Here is a 21,617-nt window from a genome sequence, read left to right on the forward strand (position 1 = left end):
AGTTCTAGTCAGGCCTGAGCTCTATAGTGAGACTCTCTCAAAAAGCAAAAACAAAAACAAAAACAAAGAAACACCCAAGAAATAAAAACAAATGAAAACAGTATGGTAGATGAGAATACAGATTGTGGAGCCAGACAGCATAATTTGAATCTACTCACTGTAAAACCTGAGCAAAAAGCTTCAGCCTTCCATGTCTCAGTGGCACTATCTGTGTCTCATATAAGTGGCTGCAAATAGCACTTTCTTTAAACAAAGTGGGATGCAATAACTATGTTAATGTTGTAATACGCAGACTGCCTGGCACATAGCAGGTGAGAAAGAAATATTGGGCATTTATAACTTCAAGTTGTTTGTTAATGAAGGATTAGCTATGAAAGTACCCTATGATTTTATTTACAGAAGCGTTTATGTGCCAGAGATCTGCTCTGTAGCTGTTGAGAATATTTTGCTTTCTGCCTTCACGTTGCTGTCAGTCAGCTTTCTGTCACTGTGACAAAATACCTGAGACCATCAACTTCAAGGAAGGATTCAGAGGTTTCAGTCCATGGTCCACTGGCCTCATGGTTTGGGGCCTGTGGCAAGACATCACATCTTGGCAGAGAGTGTATGGTAGGACAAAGATGTTCCTCTCCAGTCAGACAGAAAACAAATGGAAAAAGGAAGAGGACAGGGAGTATCCCCTTCAGGGACACACTCCTCAATGAGCTAACTTCCTTCCACTGGGTCCTCCCAAAGCCCCCACCATTTCCCAACAGTGCAATAAGATTTAACATGAGCTTTGGGGGAACCTTACTACCCAATATGTCACAGTGACCATGTGTTTTTCAATGCCACAAATTTACCATTGCATATCTAATAACATAATCCTTTAGAAAAATCACTGTATCTACTTAATAGCACCCAAAGGAATTTAAAATGATGAGAAAAGAACTGTATTCCAAAATGAGCCATAGCAACATACTAAGGCAAAGGAGGGAAGGTGTGAAATTATGCAAATGCTATGATGAAATGCATATTTTAAAGCAGATTGGAAGAAAAGGAACAAAATTATAACAATCTTTATATTGATAAGAGGGGACTTGAGCCAAAGAAGAGTTTCTGCAAGGGGAGAGAGGGGTAATAAGAGTGAAAATGACCAAAATTCATTAAATACATGTATGAACTTGTCAAAGAATAAAAACAAATGAAAAATCATGCAAATACACTTATGAAATGTATATAAAAATAGATTGGAAGGAAAAGACTAAAATGGTAACAGTCTTTATGTTGGCTACTTGAAATTATGAGTGAGTTCTTCCTTTTTTTAAAATTTTATTTATTTATTTATTTATTTTTATTTTCTGTATGAGTGTTATGCTTGTGTGTGTATAAATGCACCTGTATTGTGCAGTGCCCATCAAGGACAGAAGAAGGCATTGGATCTCCTGGAACTGGAGTTACAGACGGTTGTGAATAGCCATATGGGTGCTGGGAATGGAACCCGGGTCCTCTGCAAGAACAGCCAATGCTCTTAACTGCTGAGCCATCTCTCCAGCCCGAGTTCTTCCTTATTAGTCCTGCATTTTTTAATATGCCCTAACACACTCGTACATCATAATAAAATAATGCACTATCACCAAGCATTCCAGTCACAGAGAAGACCAAACAAAACACCCATAGCTTGCCAATGAAAATTTTATTTTATTTTATGTGTATGCATATATTGCCTGCATGTAGGTAAGTGTATCCATGTTGTACAATGCCCATGGAGGTCAGAAGAGGCTGTCAGATCCTCTGAGACTAGAGTTACAGACAGTTAACTGCCATGTGGGTGCTGAGATTCGAACCCAGGTCTTCTGCAAGAACAACCAGTGTTTTTAACTGCTGAGCCATCTCTCCAGCCCCTTACTTTTTTTTTTAATTTATTTTTTTTGCCAGTGATAATTTTAATTTCACATGCATGGGAGAAGGTGAGCATTCAGTAAACTAAAAGACTATGTACACTAACCTCACATAAAATGAACAAAATCCTTTAGAAACAGTAAGAATCTAAGTCCTTCTATAAGAAAATAAAGTTTCCTTAACATCCAAAATTGGCCATCTGTGCTAAGAAAACACTGGAGGAGCCAGGAGGAAATCTGAGGCTGCTTACATTTCCAGTGTGGAAGCATTGCTGACAGATGGCCGCTTCCTCTCCTGTCCTCCTGTCAGGCTTGAAAGAATTCTACCAAAATCAGAGCTCCAGTTCCTGCAGCTGGGCCCCTTGGCAGACCCTGCCCCTCTGTGCTTTAGCAGCGCTCCAAGTCTTCCTCATGATCCTCCTGCTTTATCCTCCTCCCCTGTCCTGTCCTCCATTCCTCTTGCTGCTCCCCAATATCCACCAAGTTTGACATCACTAAGACAGCTCATGGATATCACTGAGTACTGGTTTAAAAACAACAACAACAAAACCCAGCTCATTGCCACTGCTGGGCCAAGCAGCAGCAGAGTAACTTAAAACAACTATGGTGTCCAATCTATCCACGTGTAGCATGGAGGTCCGGAGCACCCAATGCCTCATTGTCAGCTTTACCATGTACCACAGAGCTGGTTCGGGTCATGTCATTTACCTCTTGAAACCTCAGCTCCCCCATCTACAAAGCCAGGCTGAGAATAGCAATATCCTATGGAACTCCTGTGAGGCTTCAATAAACTGCTGTATGAAGTATTGGCATGGTGAGCACTCTACAAGTTAGCCATGATTATTACATTTCATGGAGTGTTTGATTCAAGTTTTGCCCCCAAGATAATCACCACTGCAACTCTTTTCTGAGTTCATTTTCAGCCTAGATCCACTTGCAGCTCTGAAATTCACATATGTCCTAAATACTTTTTTCTTTTCTTTTTAAGAAGATTGATTTAGACTTCAAAGGATGAAATTTTCTGGGTATCCATAGAAGATGAATTAGGTTTACAGAGATAGGCCCCCAAATCCACTGGCTCTTAAATCATACTTTCAACAGGACCTTGAGGCAAAGGGGCAAAGTCTCCCATGCTCTTTTGTTTTGTCTTCAGTACAGATGCAAAGGTGGAATCTAAAAAAAACAAAACAAAACCCAATCACCCTTGAGAGGAGGGAAGCAGAGAAAGGCCAGGCAGCTCTTGGCCATCTCTATTTACACAGAGGAATCTTCTTTAGAGTGGAGTATAAATCTTGGTAAATTGAATCACACTTTCAATCCACATTTTATTCAGCTCTGCGTTCCACAAAGAGAGAAGAAATTGGCCCCAAGACCACAAAAGAATTCAACAAGTCATTTATTATCATAGCTTAAGCCAAAAAGTATTGTGAAACATTTTTACACTGCCAATTAAGCAAAATAATGACAAAAATAGGACAAAGACCACAGAAACTGTAGAAAAAGGGAAAGATTTCACTGGAGCAATTCCTAGAACTTGCAGGTGCTTGTTTCTTCTTTTAGCACAAAAATTACTCTCAGAGGTGTATTCTTGGGACAACTCTTCTCTCCCTGCTAGTCTCCTTGGCTCTCTCACCTACTGGCCTCTTTATAAATATCTCCTCTGAAGGAGGCTGTTTTCCCAGTGTCTTGGAGTCTCTTGGTGGCTAATCACACCACACACAAAAGAGCAAGTCCGTGAAAGTCAGTTTTTTAGTTAAACAGGTGGAGAGGAAGGAACTTTTTGGTCAAGAATGAACTTCTCAAGCACACAGAGAATTAGAGGTCCATCAGGGACCAGTGGGAAGCCTTCTGCTGCTTTCTCACCTTCCTCTCACCATCTATCCTAGGTGGGTCCCCAATATTTCAGCCTGTTCTCTGTACCTCTGGACTGCTCATGTTGGAGAATCTACTGACCCTGAGGAATGGGTCGGGAGCTAAGGGAATCCAAAAGAGATCACACTGTTTTTCTAATGCACTCTACAGGCGGGTTGTCAGTCCAGACTAAGCTACTTAAATCGTACTTTTTAGGAAAAATAGCTCTATTTTCTTGTCCCTCAAGTATTTAGACCTATGACTAAAAATAGAAAGTATGCTGACATGTTCATGCTGATATACAAATACCACATTTCTTCTTTTACACAGAAGCTGGATTGAAAAAAAAAAAAAACCTAAAAGAGGAAGGAAACTGGGAAGAGGAAGAAGATCAGCTGAAGGGTCAGTGGGGGGATGACAAGAGAAGGTAATAGAGCATGAATATGGATCAAAGCACATTGTATCCATCTATGTAAATGTGTACTATTACTATCACTATTAACTATTACTATTACTATTGTGTACAATTAACATACACTTTCTTAAGTTTATAAAAAACTAAATCACAAAAGAAGGAGAGGTTTGGGGTATAGCTCAGTGGTGTCTGGTATGTGTGAGGGCCTCAGTTCTAAGGAAAGTACTATAAAACAATCAAATGAAAATGGCAAAAATTTCAGTTTGTGCAACATTGCAGACTGTCTGAACCTTTCAATCATGGTATTCCTGAATCAGGCCAACTCTGCTGAAAATGAAAGTGCCTGGAGCCTGTTATCAGGATCTGTCTGCCTATTTTTGAGGAAAGATTCTGCCTGGCATTTGTTCTTGTCCAAGATCTCCAGAGTTGTGTAAAGCAGCCCATCCTTGAGACCTGCCCCACCCCAGGTGAGCCATGCTACCCTCTCACACCCAAACAATCCATTTCTTAGGACTTTCATCTCTTTTCTAGAATAAAAGAAGCTGAATAACTTAGCCATTCTAACATGCAGATCATTAAGAATAACAATTCTTCAGGACCATACAGATGATCCTCAATCTGTAGTCCAATAAATCCATCATTATAGTTTGAATGTAAAAAGCTCCACAGCTTACATATTGGATGTTGGTCCCTATTTGGGGGGTTCTGGAAAACTTATGAAGTGGTACCTATCTGGAGAAAATAGGCCCTGGCCTGTAGTCTTGGAGGCTGTGTCTTGTCCCAGGCTATTCCCTTTCTGTCTCTGTTTCTCATCCTCCATGCGATAAAGAAGCCCTTCCACTACCACATGCTCTCACTGCCATGATGTTCTGCCCAAGCACATGGGGTCAAACAACCATGACCCGAACCCTCTGAAACCATGAGCCAAAATAGATCTTTCCTCCCTTGTCAAGTACTTTATGTCAAAAGTCTACTTAATATGCCTAATCTACCAAGATTCACCACTTAGCAGCACAGTGCCACAACACAGGGTGCTGATTTCTTCATGATTGTGGAGTTGACTGAGAACTGTGAGTTGTCTATGCTTCCTAGCATTGGAAAGAAGAACGGGGCCACATATTGTTAGTTTGGGAAAAGGTCAAAATTCAAAACTCTAAGTCTGTTTCTACTGACTGTATGCCTTCACATCTTCAGGAAACTGAAAAACCATAACCTGAAGTATCAAGAGTCAGGGATAATCTATGTATATTTTTGCACAAGTTGAATACTGATCCAAGGAAACTTTGGTGTAGGAAAGCAAAAGAAATGTGCCCCCCAGGGTAGCTTACTGGCAGGCCAACTCAGACCCCTGAGGTTTTCTCTTTTCCTACTTTTCTGAGCCTACAGCTTCTCAAACTTTAGGTTATTTTCTGCCTGGTTCTGGTGACAGTGAGGAAGGCTGCTGATGTGGCCATCATTTATAACCATCATCTTCATTTCTTTGAGACTCAGCTTTTTCTTCTGTAAAATGGAATTAAACTATGTTTACCCAAAATTATTGTGAATGTTGAAGTAGTGGTTGGTCAATGTTAGTTCCATTCTCTAATAAATCTAGAGTTATCAAATCAAGGAATGACCTTACCACCCAGAAAGAATTCTGAGCTCTAAGAAGAAATATGTTTTGGAGAAAATAATCTTTGTGAATGCATGTCGCGTTCCCTGGATAGCACCTACTCCTACTCTTTCTGACTCCCTGCAGTCCTCGCTCTTCCTCCCCTATACACACTCACGTGTACCAGTCTACTGTGGTTTGCATAGGTTTGCATGGTACTTGTCTCTCTCGCCTTTCTAAGAATGGGCATAGGATCCCATCATGGAGCCTATGGACAGATCCAAAGATTTCTCTGTATCTGCTGAGAGCAGGGGTCCCTCGCTATAAGGATATGGGAAACCTAGTGTTCCAAGGACCACAGCAAGGAAGTGCTAACTAAAAATGAAGAAAGCAGAGTCAAGAGAAAGAGGGACAACAGCATCACCAGGTTGAAGTTGGTACTCTGGACCTAAGCATACCTGCAGCTGGGATTATTTCCTTCTTTCTTTTTCTTTAACATAGCGGAGTTTGAGGCTTCACTAAGAATTACTTCCTTTTTGTGATTGCGATCCAGTTTTTAAAGGTTGTTTGACCTACAGATGATTATAACTAAATCTGTGCATTTAGCAGTGTCTATTAACATCAATGTCTCTGAAATATTTTTACTGAAGCTGCTTACCAACCAACCAAAGAAGGTTATTGTGCAAGCCCCAAGCACTGACATCTTCGAAGCCTGTGGGAACTTTGCCTTCCAGTTGCAAATAGAACCATTGTTTTTTATCACAAAAACATTTTGAGCTACAAGTTATAATGTTTTAATTTCTCCCTACCCATCAACATTTCTGAGGAAAATTAATGCCCTTTATCCTGAGCATTGCTTAATATTCCAGCAGTCCTAGAACTAAATTTGAAGAGTGCACACTGGGAGGAACTACAACAGGACAACAGGCAGAGGACTCAGCTGAGAAAGGTCAGCTAGCAGAGATTTCTGTTCTTCCAGCAACTGACAGACTGTTAAAAAGTTAAAATTTATTTTAAAGGGGAAAGGTGAAAGGAATCCTTTGGATAAATGCTCCCTGCAATGACAGCACTTCAGTACTACCCTGTTGAATTCCTGTTATGCTGCTGTTGATTACAGACTTGATGCTCCCTCAGAAATGCTAGGACAAGCAGGATTAATCAGGTTAATATTTTCTTTTGTCTCTCAGCCTTTTTAAGGCTTAAACCAAAGGATGAGCAGCATAAGGAAGGGTTAATCCTAAAGGTCTAGATTACGTCTTCTTGTTTTTCCTGGTAATTCTCTCATTTCTGGGATATTTGCTTATTTGGCTTTCAACTTTCTTTTGCTTTTACATCTTCCGAGCATGATTCCCTTTATCTTATTTATGTATGGGTGAGGAGTGTTATCCCATGGCTAGCCAAAAAGACCTAGGAAATAAATCAAATGTGGAAAAGGAGGATGCCCTTCTAAAAGGACACAGAAGTTTGTTTCCTTTTGAACCCTGAAACCCTAAGTTGGATTCACAAACTTTCCAATGCTATGAAGGTCTGTTGGTGGTGGTGTATTTGATCTGTTGGATGGTATATTTGGTCTTTTGGGGATGATATATTTGGCTTGTGGAGGATGGTTATTTGGCCTGTTGGTGATGGAATACTTGATTTCCATGTAACAAACACACACCAGCAGCAATGTTAGCAACTGAAAATGACTTCCACATTTCAACTGACTAAAAGGTGGTGGAAGGCAAAGGTAGGAGGGGTCCGCTGAGGACGATAATTCCATAAGTTTGGGGAAAGATTTCCTTGAGTCACAAGTCATGTATGACAGCTATAATTTTAGTTAAAAGATATAAAGATTTCAAAAAACTATATTAACTTGAAATCCTTTAAGATGGAATATACTGTACTTGACATTTAGAATCTGCTGCTCAGACAAAGATAAAGGTACTCAAGTCTCCAAATGCAAGATTGAGATAAAATAGAAAGTGTCCTCAGATTTTGAAATATAATTTAGAAACTTGGAGCAAAAAATATCAGATTCTCAGAAGATAGTCTGTAAAGAAAAATTTTCATTGGCATGATAGGCTTCTTACTTCTTCAAGAAAAATTAGAAAGAGAGCCCAGTTTGCATAAATTGGGTAGAGGCTGAAATAAAAATAAACAGTCCAAACAGTCCAAAGGAATTTTTTTTTCCCATTGAAACAAAATTTCATCCTAATGAAATAGTTAAATAATTACTAATCAAAGGAAAGGCTTACTGTGATGGAGTAACCATCAGCAAAGCAGAATCTCCACTCTGCCATCTATCAGAATCCTGAGGAGTAGATGGTGAGAGATAGTGCTATTATCTAAATCAGCAAGAGGGCCCTGAGAGACAGCAGCCTTGAATTCTTTAATGTCTGGTTTGCAGGATAATCTAATTTTTCTGATGTGGGAATCCTATATGAGTCACTTTGTATCTGTCTGCGTGTAAATGCAGGTATCCCCATATTCCTGGATAGAAACTCTTTTTTTTTTTAAGTTTATTATTTATTTAATAACCACATACTTAGAAGAAGCATTTCATTGCAACAGCATTGACATATTCAATAACAATTTTCTGAGCTAAGATGCATCTTTTTCAAAATTGGCTGTAAATTTTTAGGTTTACAGTTGAATTGTTACAGTTATATAATATTTTACTCAGTATAAACCCTATAAGGCATAAAATTAAATGAGGTTTTAACCTTTAAAAAAGATCTCCATTTCATTATTAAAATACACAGTTTCATACAGAAAAATTCATTTTCAATGCAATTGACATTAAGATGTTTGCACATGCGTTTGTAATCTCTATATATCTGATTATTACTAGTGACAGTTGGAAACTCTTTTTCAAATTCTAGCATGTTAAGTTTCATTCATTCGTGTGCCTAAAAATATGTAGGAAATAATGGCTGGAGGTGCCTCTTTCAAATTTTCCATTTATGTGGGAGAGAGAATCTGTGTTAGTTTTGTCCAACAGCACATTTCTAGAATAAAATCTCAAATCCAGCAGAAGAAGATAGTAACAGAAACTGACAGAACCTCAGCTGCTGCGTTTAGAACCAGCAGCTCTGATAAAGCTGGAAGATTATTTCAGGATATACTCTTAAAAAAACTTCTTCATTGTTTTAAGGACTGGTTTTCATATTCAACTTTTAAAACTGAAAAATAAAATAATAATGAGAAGTAAGATTACAGCAACGTGTCCCTCTGTCTTTTTTTCTTTCTCCCCCCAGTTTAAATTGGAGCCCCAACATGCTTATTACTTAAATCTAGGGAGTCTCCAAATTCCAATGATTCTCTGAGTTCCACTTAACCTACCACACCCTTTGCAGGAGATAGGAACAGCCCCTTGTCTGCTCTCACACCAGTCTCCCTCCCTGCTTAGCAAGCAGGCTTTTGATGTTCCTAAACACACAGTCATCAGTGGATATGTCTATCTTTCCAGACAGATACATAAAAGTTTCATTATCTAGAGTCTAAGTAACAAGAACCTTCAAGAAACTGAACATCTTTCTGTTTGTAGAGTAAAATCCCAAGGGCAAAAAAACACAAGAATTTGAGGTTTAGTTGAAAGACTGTTTTTATCTCACATTTTAGGCACAGCAAGCCGGCAGGCTGTCTCCCAAGTCTTTCCACATAGACACTGGGTTTCTTTTTTCTCATCTGCATTTCCTTAGATCAGGTTGGATACTGAGTAGAATCAGTACTGAGTGCCCAAGTGCCCACAGGTGTTGGGCCCTACACTGGGGTTGTTTTGTTTTGGTTTTTTTCTTTGAGACAGTCTCTTCTAGCCCCAGCTGGTCTGGAACTCGCTATGTAGACTCACAGAGTCTCAGAGACTCACAGAGATTGGCCTGCCTCTTTCTCAAACGCAGGGATTAAAGGCTTGAACCACCACCACGCCTGGATGCACTGAGGTTTTTGTAAATGCTTTCCATTGTTAGAGTTGGAGCAACTCTGAAATATTTAACATCAATTTGGCTCCAGGCTCCAGTTAGATTCCTGGGTTAGTGATCTTCCTCATGGGTGAAACTACTTCTTGGGTAGCGTGCTCTATGAACCACCAGTAAAATAAGAGCATGAACCATATCACAGTCTCCCGTGATTAAAGAAAACTTTCAACAAATGTAAAAATATCTTTCACACAACTCCGTCTATCAAAAAAACTTCTTGAACTCCATTTCCTGAAATAAGTATGGAAATAACACAAAATTATAAATGAATTTGCATCCAATGTTAAAAAGAAAAGATACATTCAGTGTCAAGCAAGTTCAGTATTATGGCTTTATATTTGAAGGATGAAAAGCACAACTGTTAGGAGTACGCATCCTTAGGCCCAGAATCATAAGACAGATAAGCAGCCAACCAATTAACCAGCCAGACAGTCAAACAAGGAGCAAATGAAAAGCAACAGAAAAGCTTCACTGAAGTAGAAGGTATTCACATAGCCCCCTCATCAAAACGCTCAAGTCGGCATTTCTTTGAGAATATGTTAGCTATTGACCAATTCCAGAACACACACTTCCTTCTGGAAATAATAGAGTACTCAAGGTCAAATGTTGATGTGAAAATGTAGATACGTATTACTCTAAGATGTATTTCCCAGGAACCTTGGAAGATGGAAAATCTAGCAGTAAGAGAGGCATCATCTCAGGAGATATTCCAGCTGACTATAGCGTATCCTTGCCAGAAGCTTCCATCTGCCAGGAGACAGGCGTGCCTGGATTAGCCGAGGATGTCAGGTGGCATCAGTGTCCATGAGGGAGTCGGACAATAACAGATGAGGGGTCTGTAGAAGTCATCTGAAATCTCGTAAGAACTGCTCTGTGGCTGGGGTTTCTTGACAGCATCTGTTCTGAGCGCTACTGTAATTCAGCAGTCTGAAATAAGATATTCCTCAGCCTAGAGTATTCTATCACCTAGTCATGATCAGGTGGGTAATTTGTGAGTTCTGTTCTGGATTCCATGATTTTTCTCAATTATGACAATGTCCTGCTTATACCATGGAAGTGGCATTGATTGAAGATCATGTAAAGAAAATTGTCTTTAATATTTTTCTTTGTCAGATCTGATGACTTGAGCCTGTATCCCACTCTGGAGGCTGAGGCAGGAGGATCACAAGTTGGAGGCTAGACAGGACTTATACAGAAAGACCTTGTCTCTAAATACCCCTCCTCCAATTTTTTAACTTATGATTATTAAGAAGAACTGACCTTGAGAGCAACCATTCATCCCTGCATGTTGGGAAAACAGACCGTGTTTGTTGTCATTCTCACAGGCTTTGGATGTCCAGTCCTAACCAGCATGTTGTGTTGTTCACTGGTGGGCCATGGGAAGCCCTGTTTATTTTACCTGCTAAGAATGCGAAATGGGGTTAATGGGTCTCAGTGTGAAAGCAAGCTTTTAACTGTGGCAATTAAAGACGACTGACTTTTGAAGCCATTTCCTCTTAAGATCTAAATCTATTTACTGTATTATTTGAAAATACTTGGAAAATGTGTCCTGAACCAGGCCACAAATTAGGCAGTAAATTGTCTTTAATCTTGGAAATAATGTCTGACAAATGTGGTATTAAGAACAATGAAGTTATATCCATTCTCAAATCCTTTAATAGTTTTAACCCATTTACATTACAATAGGGGAGAAGGAAGGAAAGAAGGAGGGAAGGGGGGGTCCTGTACCCCAAGTCACTGATTATGTGAAGCCGTAATGAAAACTTGAGTCCCATCCTTGACACAACTCAATCTCTGCTTAAACATCTTCCATTTTTTTCTGCCGTTAATTGGCACTGCACATCTCTGAAGAAAGTCTTAAAATGGATCTGACAAGACCCTGCTTTTAAAAATATATCTGTTCTAGCCACAAGTCTGGACATTGCTGCTTAAAGTTTTCATCCCGTGTCACTAAAACCCCAGATTTCTTTTGTGCCACCTCACCTCCAATTTTGTTACATAAGTATCCACATCGTCCCTTAAAAAAAACAAAACATTTATTTGGCTTTTCTTTTTTTTTTTTTTTTTTTTTTTTTTTTTTTTTTTTTTTTTTTTTTTTTTTTTTTTTTTTAAAAAAAAAAAATCACTATGTAGATCAGGCTGGCCTTGAACTCACAGAGATCCACCTGCCTCTGCCTCCCAAGTGCTGGGACTACAGGAGTGCGCCACCACACCAGGCTATGGACTTTTCTTTTTTTTTTAAGGGAAGATGGTCTGGAACTCATGGCAATCCTCCTGCCGCAGCCTCTTGAGGGTTGAGATTACAGGCATGAGACACCACACCCAGCAAAATAACCTTTTTTGAATACCCCCTATGTACCTGGTTTTTTGTAATTCCATTTTCTACCATATTGTGTTTAAGGAGTAATCTAAGGTGTGAGTTGTCCCCGGGAGAGAAGGTACTAGACACTGAAACATCCAGATTAGCACATGAAGGAAGCAAGTTCACAGAGAAAGGCTGGAAGCCCTTAATCACTAGGGCTTCATACAACAAACAAAGCTCAGGCCTGCTTGTAAAGAAAGGCTGGAAGTCAGTCCTCTCCTGGGCTTCACATAACAGAACAAGCATGAGAAAAGCAGGAATATCCAAAGGGAGAGGCAGGTGTTATGCAAAGGCCCTCTACCGGGCTATGCACTTAGTGGCACATTTTTGGGGCTTTTTCTCTCAGCTCAGGAGGCTCCTGTGAGTGCTTTTCTTTCCTAATAAACTGGCTCTATGTCTGTTGTCCCTGGTTCAGCCCCTGGTCCTGGGACACAAGACCCTGGAATCAGGTGCTCTCTGAACTCAGATCTGTTCCCTGCCTGGTGTTAAGCATGTTTTTCTTTTCCTTGTCTTTTTATCTTTTTTGGATACCGGCCAAAAACCTAAGCAAGATTTCCCTGGCACTCCGGGATTTCTCACATTTCTCTGAAGCCCCATTCCCTTCCCACCATGCAGCTGCTTTCTGACTTTCAATCCTGAATACGCGGCTTTCTAGGGCCCAAACTCAAAAAGGCATGATTTTCTCTCTTTTCTCCATCTCCCTCCCTTCAACAACTTCGAGATTTATAGCTTACCTGCCTTGTTTTGCTTTCAAACTCTAATAAACTTGTTCTCGAGCTTCCTTCTGAGTCTATTTTTAAATTCTTCATTAATGAGACTAAGACTCCTAAAAGAAACCCCAAATTATACAAGAGGATAATAGAATATCATCAGATTCTGGGAACCATTCTGAAGTAAAGATAACAAGTACATGAATTTAGACCAGGAAAGGGACAGGAAGAAGGGTCTGCAAGTTGGGTGGGTCCAAGTCCACACTGCTCCCACTAATGTGATATGTGGTGCTACAAAGCTTCTTTGCAAGGGTGGTATTTAGCTTAAAGACTTCCAAAGAGCACTAGTAATATGGCTCAACAGAGCAAGATGCTTGCTGCCAAGGAAGGCTGGTGGTGTGAGCTCAAGCCTCAGTACCCCCAAATGGTAGAGGAAGAGAAACAATGCCCGCAAATTGTCTTCTGACCTCCACATGTGCACTGTGGCACACACACACACATGCACACACACAGATTTAGTTTTAAAAGACTTCCAAAGAATTGCATCACTAATGAGATGACACTGAAAATGCTTACAACTCTGTCAGTGTGAATTCCATCTGTATTCAGTATTAAGTCAACGATGACTCTGAAATGGTCTACAAGTTTCAGTAGATGAGAATAGTGCTGCCTGTTTCCAAAGACAAAACTGTTGAAAGTTTCTCCTACCAGGTGACATGAGATAAAAGTGTTGGAAGGTGATGATGTCCATAGGGTCTGTGACATTGCATCTGCTCTCCTTCCCAGTGAGCCCAGGAAGGACTCCTGCAGCAGTGGACATTTGCTCCATGTTCCACTCACCATGCTGCCCTGGATCACTTCATTTGTCAAGGACACACTGGAAAAGATTCAAGGACATGTCTACATTAAAATGTTTGCAAGAGTAACTCCAGTTAATGCTTTGAGTTGGATGTTTCTAACTTTATTTAATGCTGTGTATTTTTAATAACTGCTTTTGTTAGTTATACTTAATATTTTATGTTAGAAAAATGTGCATCTAATATTAATATTTTTAGTATCTGGTAATACTTCATATTAATTTACATCTAATATTGACAGTTCTATAAGGATATTTTTACTCATTATTTTTAAAATTTATCCATTACTGCTTTATATGTATTATTCTTAGTTTTTTAATGAGTTCTTTGCATTTCAAAATGTTAAATAAGCACACCTGCTTTGCCTTACCATATGATGCTCTCATTGTATTATGACAAGGGTAGCATCATGGGGCTTCAGAGATGACTCAGCAGTTAAGAGCACTTGACTGTTCTTCCAGAGGGCCTGAATTTGGTTCCCAGAACCCACGTGGCAGCTAACAACAGTTTGTAACTCCATTTCCAGGGGATTTGATACTCTTCCTCTGTCCTCCATGGTCATTGCATTACACAAGTGCACTTACGTACAAGCAGGCAAAACACCTGTACAAGCAAAATAAAAAATAAAAAGTTTTTTAAAATCATGCACAAAGGTGGCCTCATTCAATACCAGTGTCAGACCCTTGGCCAGAATCATGAACCAAATAAACTCCTTCACAAATTAAAACAATCACAAACTCCTAAATAATTTTCATTGTTTTGATCAATTTTGATCTGATTTGAATTTTTATAAATGAGGAAAAATTTTTTCTTGTATTTTTTTCTTCTTTTTCTTTTTATATTTTTCTTCTTTTTCAACATATACTGTATACTTGTATGAAAATGTCCTTATATAATACAGTACCATATAAATGAACTTACATAATAAAAATTTTAAATATATTAAATTGCTCTTGGTTACCCACTAGAACTTCATGGCAAAACCCTGTTGCTGAAGACACTACACACATGAGCTGTAGAACAAACAAGGAGAAATCAAGCTGGTGCTGACTTCAAAGCCTCATCTCTACTGGCTGGCTTTTATAGTGTTGGAAGGTTGCTATACTTGCTACCTGAAAAGAAATCATCAGCCTCACACAATTGTGAACCCTGTGAGCTACAATAACTAGCCTGCCAAGATTTGTCCACTAGTGCAATAATGGCATGAATATCGTAGAAGTAACCAACCACTTTCTACTAGGTCAACTTTATAAAATAGAGCCCATACCTGACATTGATAACAGGCTGAGGAACCTGAGGTTAGACAGGTGTTGTATAGGGCTGTCCTTTGGCAGGTGCCATCTTCCTGAGCTCAGTGTGCTTGTTTGCCTAAAATCAGTCATAACTGGGTTTGTTGTCTGTTCACACCCAGCAAGGAAAGAAGATCAGGGAGAGAGCCCTCTCCAGCCACACCGCTCAACCTGTAATTAAGGATTTGGCTCTAATTGCACATGGCCTGGAGGGAATGGGGGAAGCTGCTAGAGGCTGAGGAAGACTAGGAGAGGGTCTTTCTCATCATTTTGTATGGCTATGGAGAAGACACTATCCATTCTTGGCCAAAGACTTTCCAGTGTGGCCTTAGTGAGGGAGTACCCATATTCCTATAAGTAAACCCTCACCCATAGCTCTGTAAGTAAACCTAATAAACCCACTGATTTCTCAGAGTGCAGTTTGATGAAATTGTAAAACAGTTTGTCATTGGGACCAAGGGAAGAGGGATGGATGTTGCTTATACCACCCCCCAAAGGAATTTTAGCAACAACAGATTACAGGCCATAGGGGAGAGCCTAATACTATTGCTCTGCTAAATAGATACAGTGTTAGATGGACTCCTAATGACTTACTGCTTTACCCATAAATTAATGTAGCTCTCAACTATCACCAGAGAAGCTTCCTTATTCAGCAGATGATGATTAACACAGAAACTCACAACTGCTTATCCCTGAATAGGACACCTATATCAAATTTCTGCTCCCCAACATTCAGGGACTATTGCAGAAGGAGGGTGGAAAGATTGTTAAGAGCCAGAGGAAGTGGTTGATCACAAGGAAACAGAGCTTTTCCAGACAATTGGCCAGTTATATGGACCCACATGCACAAGTCCCGGAAGCTCAGGTCAGACAAAACCCAAGCGTAGACATGGGGAAGTAGGCAAGAAACCCCAAATCTACCCAGGAAGTTTTTGGCAACCAATGGCTATTGGAACAGGGAGAGTCAATCTCATTTAAAGGTGAAACTCTTGGTAGGTTGACCAGGCCTCCATTGGATGAACCCAGACTAAAGGGCTTTTTTAGATACAAATTTAACTCTATAAAACATTTAACACTATACAAAAAGTACATGAAATTGGGTGGGAGGTCTTAAGTGGGGTGAAAATGGGGGATGGGATCTAAGTAATATAAAAATGTACTTTATAAAATTTGTAAAAATTCTATTTTAAAAAGCTATTAATTAAAAAAAGAAGTTCTGGCACTTTCTGTAGTCTTGCTTGGTATTTGGAACTTCTGATCTGAATCCATTGTGTTTTGTAACCTCCCAGAATTTATCTAAGGCGGCTTTTAAATTTCATCTCCATTTTTCCCTATTCTTCCTACTGGAGGTCTCACGGGTACATCTGGGACTCCTTGGATCCTTTATGGCTTCTACCTTTCAATACGCCTAATCTCTTTGTTGTTCAGTTGCTACCATGGCAGTTTCCAAACTAATACTATTCTCTTCAATTGTGTCCAGTCTAAATTCAGCAGACTCATGGATATGCAGGTCAACATACATGTCTGTCTATATACTTTGGATTAGTGACACATTTTTATTTCCAAATCATTTTACTCAACCTTTACCTAATGAGGATTTACTCCTCACCAACTTTATTGTTCCTGGTGCTCAGGTCCAAATCAGCACCATCCCTCAGGTGAGCTGTGCACACACACACCTTGTTCCCTTATCTCAGAATCCATTTTCACACAGAAGCCAAAATAAGTCATAACATTTCATTCCTTTGCATAAAATACCCCAGGGGCTTTACATCTCATTTAGAAAAATGACTCCAAGTCTTTGTTATGTTCTACAAAGGCTTACCTCATCTGGATCCAAGATTCTTCCCTAGCACCGCTGCATCACATCACACACACCCCTCCATTCCAAGCACTGTGCCAACCCAGGAGATTTTTGCCTGTATTCCCGTTATGCTTTGGGCACTATTCTATGTTTGAGTTGCTGCCTCACTTCATTTAAATGCTTCCCTGGCCCCTCTATGATTTTAACCTTTCTATCCACTTTCTTACACAATCTCTACTTCATTTCTCTCCATATGATTTTATTTCCAGATCTGCCAGATCTTTTTAACTAGTTGATTGACAACATGCCTGTATATAAGCTCCAAAGAAGGAGGGGGGTGCTCTCTGTTGTGGTTTCTGTTTAATTCCTAATGCTTAAAATGGTGCCTGGCACATGGCAGGCACTAATAAACATTTGTGTAATTGATAAATCAGTACCTAGAACAGTCTTCCATCAGAATCTTATAATGTCTTCTGGATTTGAGCTTCTCTATGACACTGGGACAGTTTCCAAGGTCCTATCCTGGCTTGGTGAATCAACTCTTCTTTGTATGAGATTGGTTATTAGGATTAATTCTATCACTTAGTCTCAATCTTCCTCAACATCGACTTCTTTGCACTGTTATTTCTTTGACTATAATTCCCGATCCTTACCTCTAATCTTAACCCATCCTGTATCATTTAGAATTCAAATGTCTTCCAAAGACCCATGTGCTAAAGGCTTGGTCCCTCGCCTTGGAGCCACTGGGAGGTAGTGGAGTCCTTAGTAGATGGGGCTTTAAAAAGGCAGTTAGGTTATTGGGGGTGTGCATTTGAAGGGACTATTGGGGTTCGGCTTTTTCTTCTCATTTTACTTCCCAGCCTCCATAAGGTGAGCAGTTTTCTATGCCATGTGCTCCCTCCTACCACAAGGTTATATGCTGCCAGAAATGTAAAGCAACAGGACCAAGGAACCATGGGCGGAAACATCTGAAACTATAAGGCCAAATAAACCTTTCATCCTTTAAGTTGATTATCTTGGGGAGTTTGTCATAGTGATAGAAAGTTAAGTGACATACAGCTGCTTCTTTCTTCTCAATATTCTTTGATATTTATGGGTCACTCAAGGTACATTTACGCTTGCTTCCTTTTCAAAAATATCTTTATGGCAACTTCCAGAGGAACCCTGGGCAAAAGTCAGAGATAAGAGTATTCTTTCTGTCATTTTTTAAAAAACTATTTTATTTATTATTTTTATTTTATGTGTATGAGTGTATTGCCTGCATGTATGTGAATGCACTCGTGCCATGCAATGTCCCGGAGGTCAGAAGAGAGCTTCAGATTTCCCTGGAACTGGAGTTAAGGACGGTTTGTAGCTGCCATGTGAGTGCTGGAATCGAACCCGAGTCCTCTGGAAGAGCAGTCAGTGCTCTTAACTGCTAAGCTATCTCTCCATCCCCCCTTCTGTCATTTTTAATGGAAGCCTCCCCTGTAATTATTTATTTGATCAGTTGATTCTCAATGCTTCAGATTTATTCAAGGAAATATTGGTCTATTAAAAGCTGTTGAGGGATTATTGGGTAGGAACTCTTTCCTTCATAAGTGTATTCTTCTTTCCTACACTTTCAGGATGAAACAAACCTATGATTGATTGGATGATAGAAGATAGATAGATGATAGATAGATAGATAGATAGATGATAGATAGATAGATAGATAGATGATAGATAGATAATAGAAAGATTATAGATAGATTGATAGGTGATGGATAGATAGATGAGAGATGATAGATGATATAGAGATATGAGAAAGAGTAGTAAGAGAGAGTGAGAGAGAGAAAGAGAGAGAAAGAATGTATTCATTTAGGAGTGTCTGTTCTGAGGTGTGTGCTGGCAGCTGCCTCTTCAGTACTGTATGAGAGAAGTTTTCTGCTATTAAGCTGGTGACAGCATTTTAATCTGAACTAATTGAGTTTGTGTTCCACTTTTGTCTTATCTTTTCATCCTAAACATGAAACAGACACCAAGTGACATTTGAAGAGATCCATGGCTAGTTTATAAGAGGAAAGCATGGCATCATTTTATGATAATTTGTTTTCCATTTCTGTCTGCTTACCTTACTTTTTATATTCTTTGAAACTTGGATTGACTGTGTCTTCTGAACTCTGGGATTTCTACCAGATGAGCTATTAATTAACCTACAATCTTTCATAGAACATCCTGAATTGAATAAATCAGCCTTGAAATTAAACTGGCCAACTCAGAGATTTTTGGTATCAAGAGTTTAGAGGCTAAAATTATTTTCAGTTGACAAATAACATCTCAGCTTGTTAAACCTGTAATTGGTTATATGAGCTTTTATAATGTCCCAAAATAGCTGGGGAAAATACTATCCAAAAAGAAAGATAAAATCTAGAGAAAAACCTACAACTTGGCAAACAATATTTGAAGTAATTCTGTACCCTTTAAAATGACTCAAGGTCAAAACTAGGTGACCTCACTCCAAGCGTACATTAGTGCAGTGATTTAGCATACAAAAAGAATACATTGAAAAGAATACACTTCCTTTCCAATAAGATGGGTTTTTTAAATCACTGTAGGTCTAAATGAGTGTTACATTCTGAATTAAAATTAGCCACTTTGGAATAAAATCAAATATATAGAGACACAAAAACTCTTCAGTGCTTTAAGTGATGCCCCGCTAAAGAAATCCACTGAAGAGCAATCACAGTGTAGGAAACATTTCTATTCCGCCATCTATGTGAATTTTTGTTAATTCTTTTAGTGCATGAACATACTGTACTATTGCCTAATGAGGACATTACCATTTTTTTTCCCTTTTTTGCCTACAGGCTGTTGAAATCAACTGAGCTCTCAATGATTGAGTTAAAAGAAAACACTCTAATTGGAAAGCATCCTTCTCTGCAGACGGTTTGAAATCTTCCAGCCTCATAGCTACAGATTAAGAGAAAGTTTCCAAAAGAACCTCAAGGTGCTAATTATGTAGTCATATAATTTACATATATTTATGTCACATTAACATATAAGTCTCCTTGAAAATTGATCTGGTGAAAACTGGTAACGATAATTGCTGGAGTATTGAGGATTTTCACTTTGTGAACCACCCAACAACATCATTTATTTTTAAATGCGTTTTAGTTTAGTCTAATGAAGATTGTTTCAAATAGACATAAGTATTATTGTCATGTAAAAGACTATGCGGAGTAATTCTTGAGTGATAATTGTGGTTCATCAGGTTCTGAATTTTCTCTGGGAATGCAATAGAGGTGGGTGGGGTGAGGTGACTCTTTAGAAAACACAAAGCCCTGCACAGTGTTCACTAATCCTGAGATCTGGGGTTCTTTATTCTAGGAAGGGGTCTAGGCCTGGGTTCTTTCAAAGGCCTCTGATTATTGCAATGAGCAGTCAAGGTGGTATTGAAATAGAATACCTACATGCAGTATATGATGTGCCACTTCAAAAACCAGAGATCACAAAACAGTAACCATAGTTATAAACACATTTCAACATGGCAATAGAGTAAGCATTTTTAAAAATATTAATGAGCCCTAGTCCATCCCACGCTCTGCATGACTCCCCAGCCTCATTCACCCTCCCATCTCCCACACCCTTCTCTCCTCCTAGCCTGGGTCCTGTCCCATTCCTTGTCTTGGTGCCCCAGACACCTGGGGAAACCACCACTGCTTCCTAATCCTTTGTATCCAGACCAATCCAGTTCCTCAGTGCAATCTCAGGAGACCTTGGGGCAACTTCCCACCCCCATCTCCCTTTGCATCTCTGGGTGGCACAGCCAACAGCTCCCTAGACCAGCATCTTTCCTGGCCTCGCTCCCAGGCCAGTCGAACCCCCAAATTCCTGAGGCCAAAATTGTTCCTGGAGAGATACAGACCTTAGGAGAAAGCCTGAGAGCATCTGATCCTCATCTGACTTCAGCCTCTCTGGGAAAACCTGAAGACAAAAGCAATCTGGCCACTCCAATGTAAAATCAAAAGAGAGAACCAGAAGCTTAGAGGAACTACCTTTTCATGCCCAAAAAGTAAACCACAAAGACACATAAAGTTTACAAAAAGAAGCAGACCAAAGCTTGAAGGCTTGAATCTCACACAAGAATCAGAAACTACAAAAGAAATTCAATGAGAATCCTCTAGAGACAATGCAGGACATGGATCTCAAAAGAACAATGATGAATATGATAAAAGAATTCAGTGAATTTAAAGAACACACAAACAAGGTAATCAAAGAGCTGAAGGAAGATAGGGATAAACTTCTGAATGAATTCAGAAAAGAGTTGGAAATGTTGAAGACAACTCAGGTTGAAATGAGGAAGGAAGTGAAACACTCAGTAAGCCAATTAGAAACGACAGGAGAAAGCCTCCCAATAGGATGTATGAAATGGAAAACAGAGTATCAAGACTGGAAGATAAAGTGGATGAACTAGACCACTTAAGCAAAGATTATGAAAAATTTAAGAAAGCACAAGAATGGAATATGCAGGAATTGTGTGACACCATAAAAAGACCAAACTTACAAATCATAGGCATACACGAAGGAGAAGAATCTGAAGATAATGGCATGGACCAGATCTTCAACAGAATCGTGGAAGAAAATTTCCCAAAATTAAAGAAAGACATGCCCATAAAAACACAAGAAGCACATAAAACACCAGACAGACAGGACCAGAAAAGAAACTCTCCATGGCACATCACAGTAAAAACACTGAATGTACAAAACAAAGAGACAATACTGAAAGCTGCAAAAGAGAAACAACAAGTCACATACAAAGGAAAAGCCATGAGTATTACAGCTGAGTTTCAGTGCAAACTATGAAAGACAGAAGAGCCTGGACCAAAGTATTCCCAGTTCTAAATGACCACAGATGCCAACCCAGATTACTTTACTCAG

This window comes from Nannospalax galili, unplaced genomic scaffold (genome assembly GCF_000622305.1).
Source record: "Nannospalax galili isolate Female #2095 unplaced genomic scaffold, S.galili_v1.0 scaffold155, whole genome shotgun sequence".
NCBI classification, from domain to species: Eukaryota; Metazoa; Chordata; class Mammalia; order Rodentia; family Spalacidae; genus Nannospalax; species Nannospalax galili.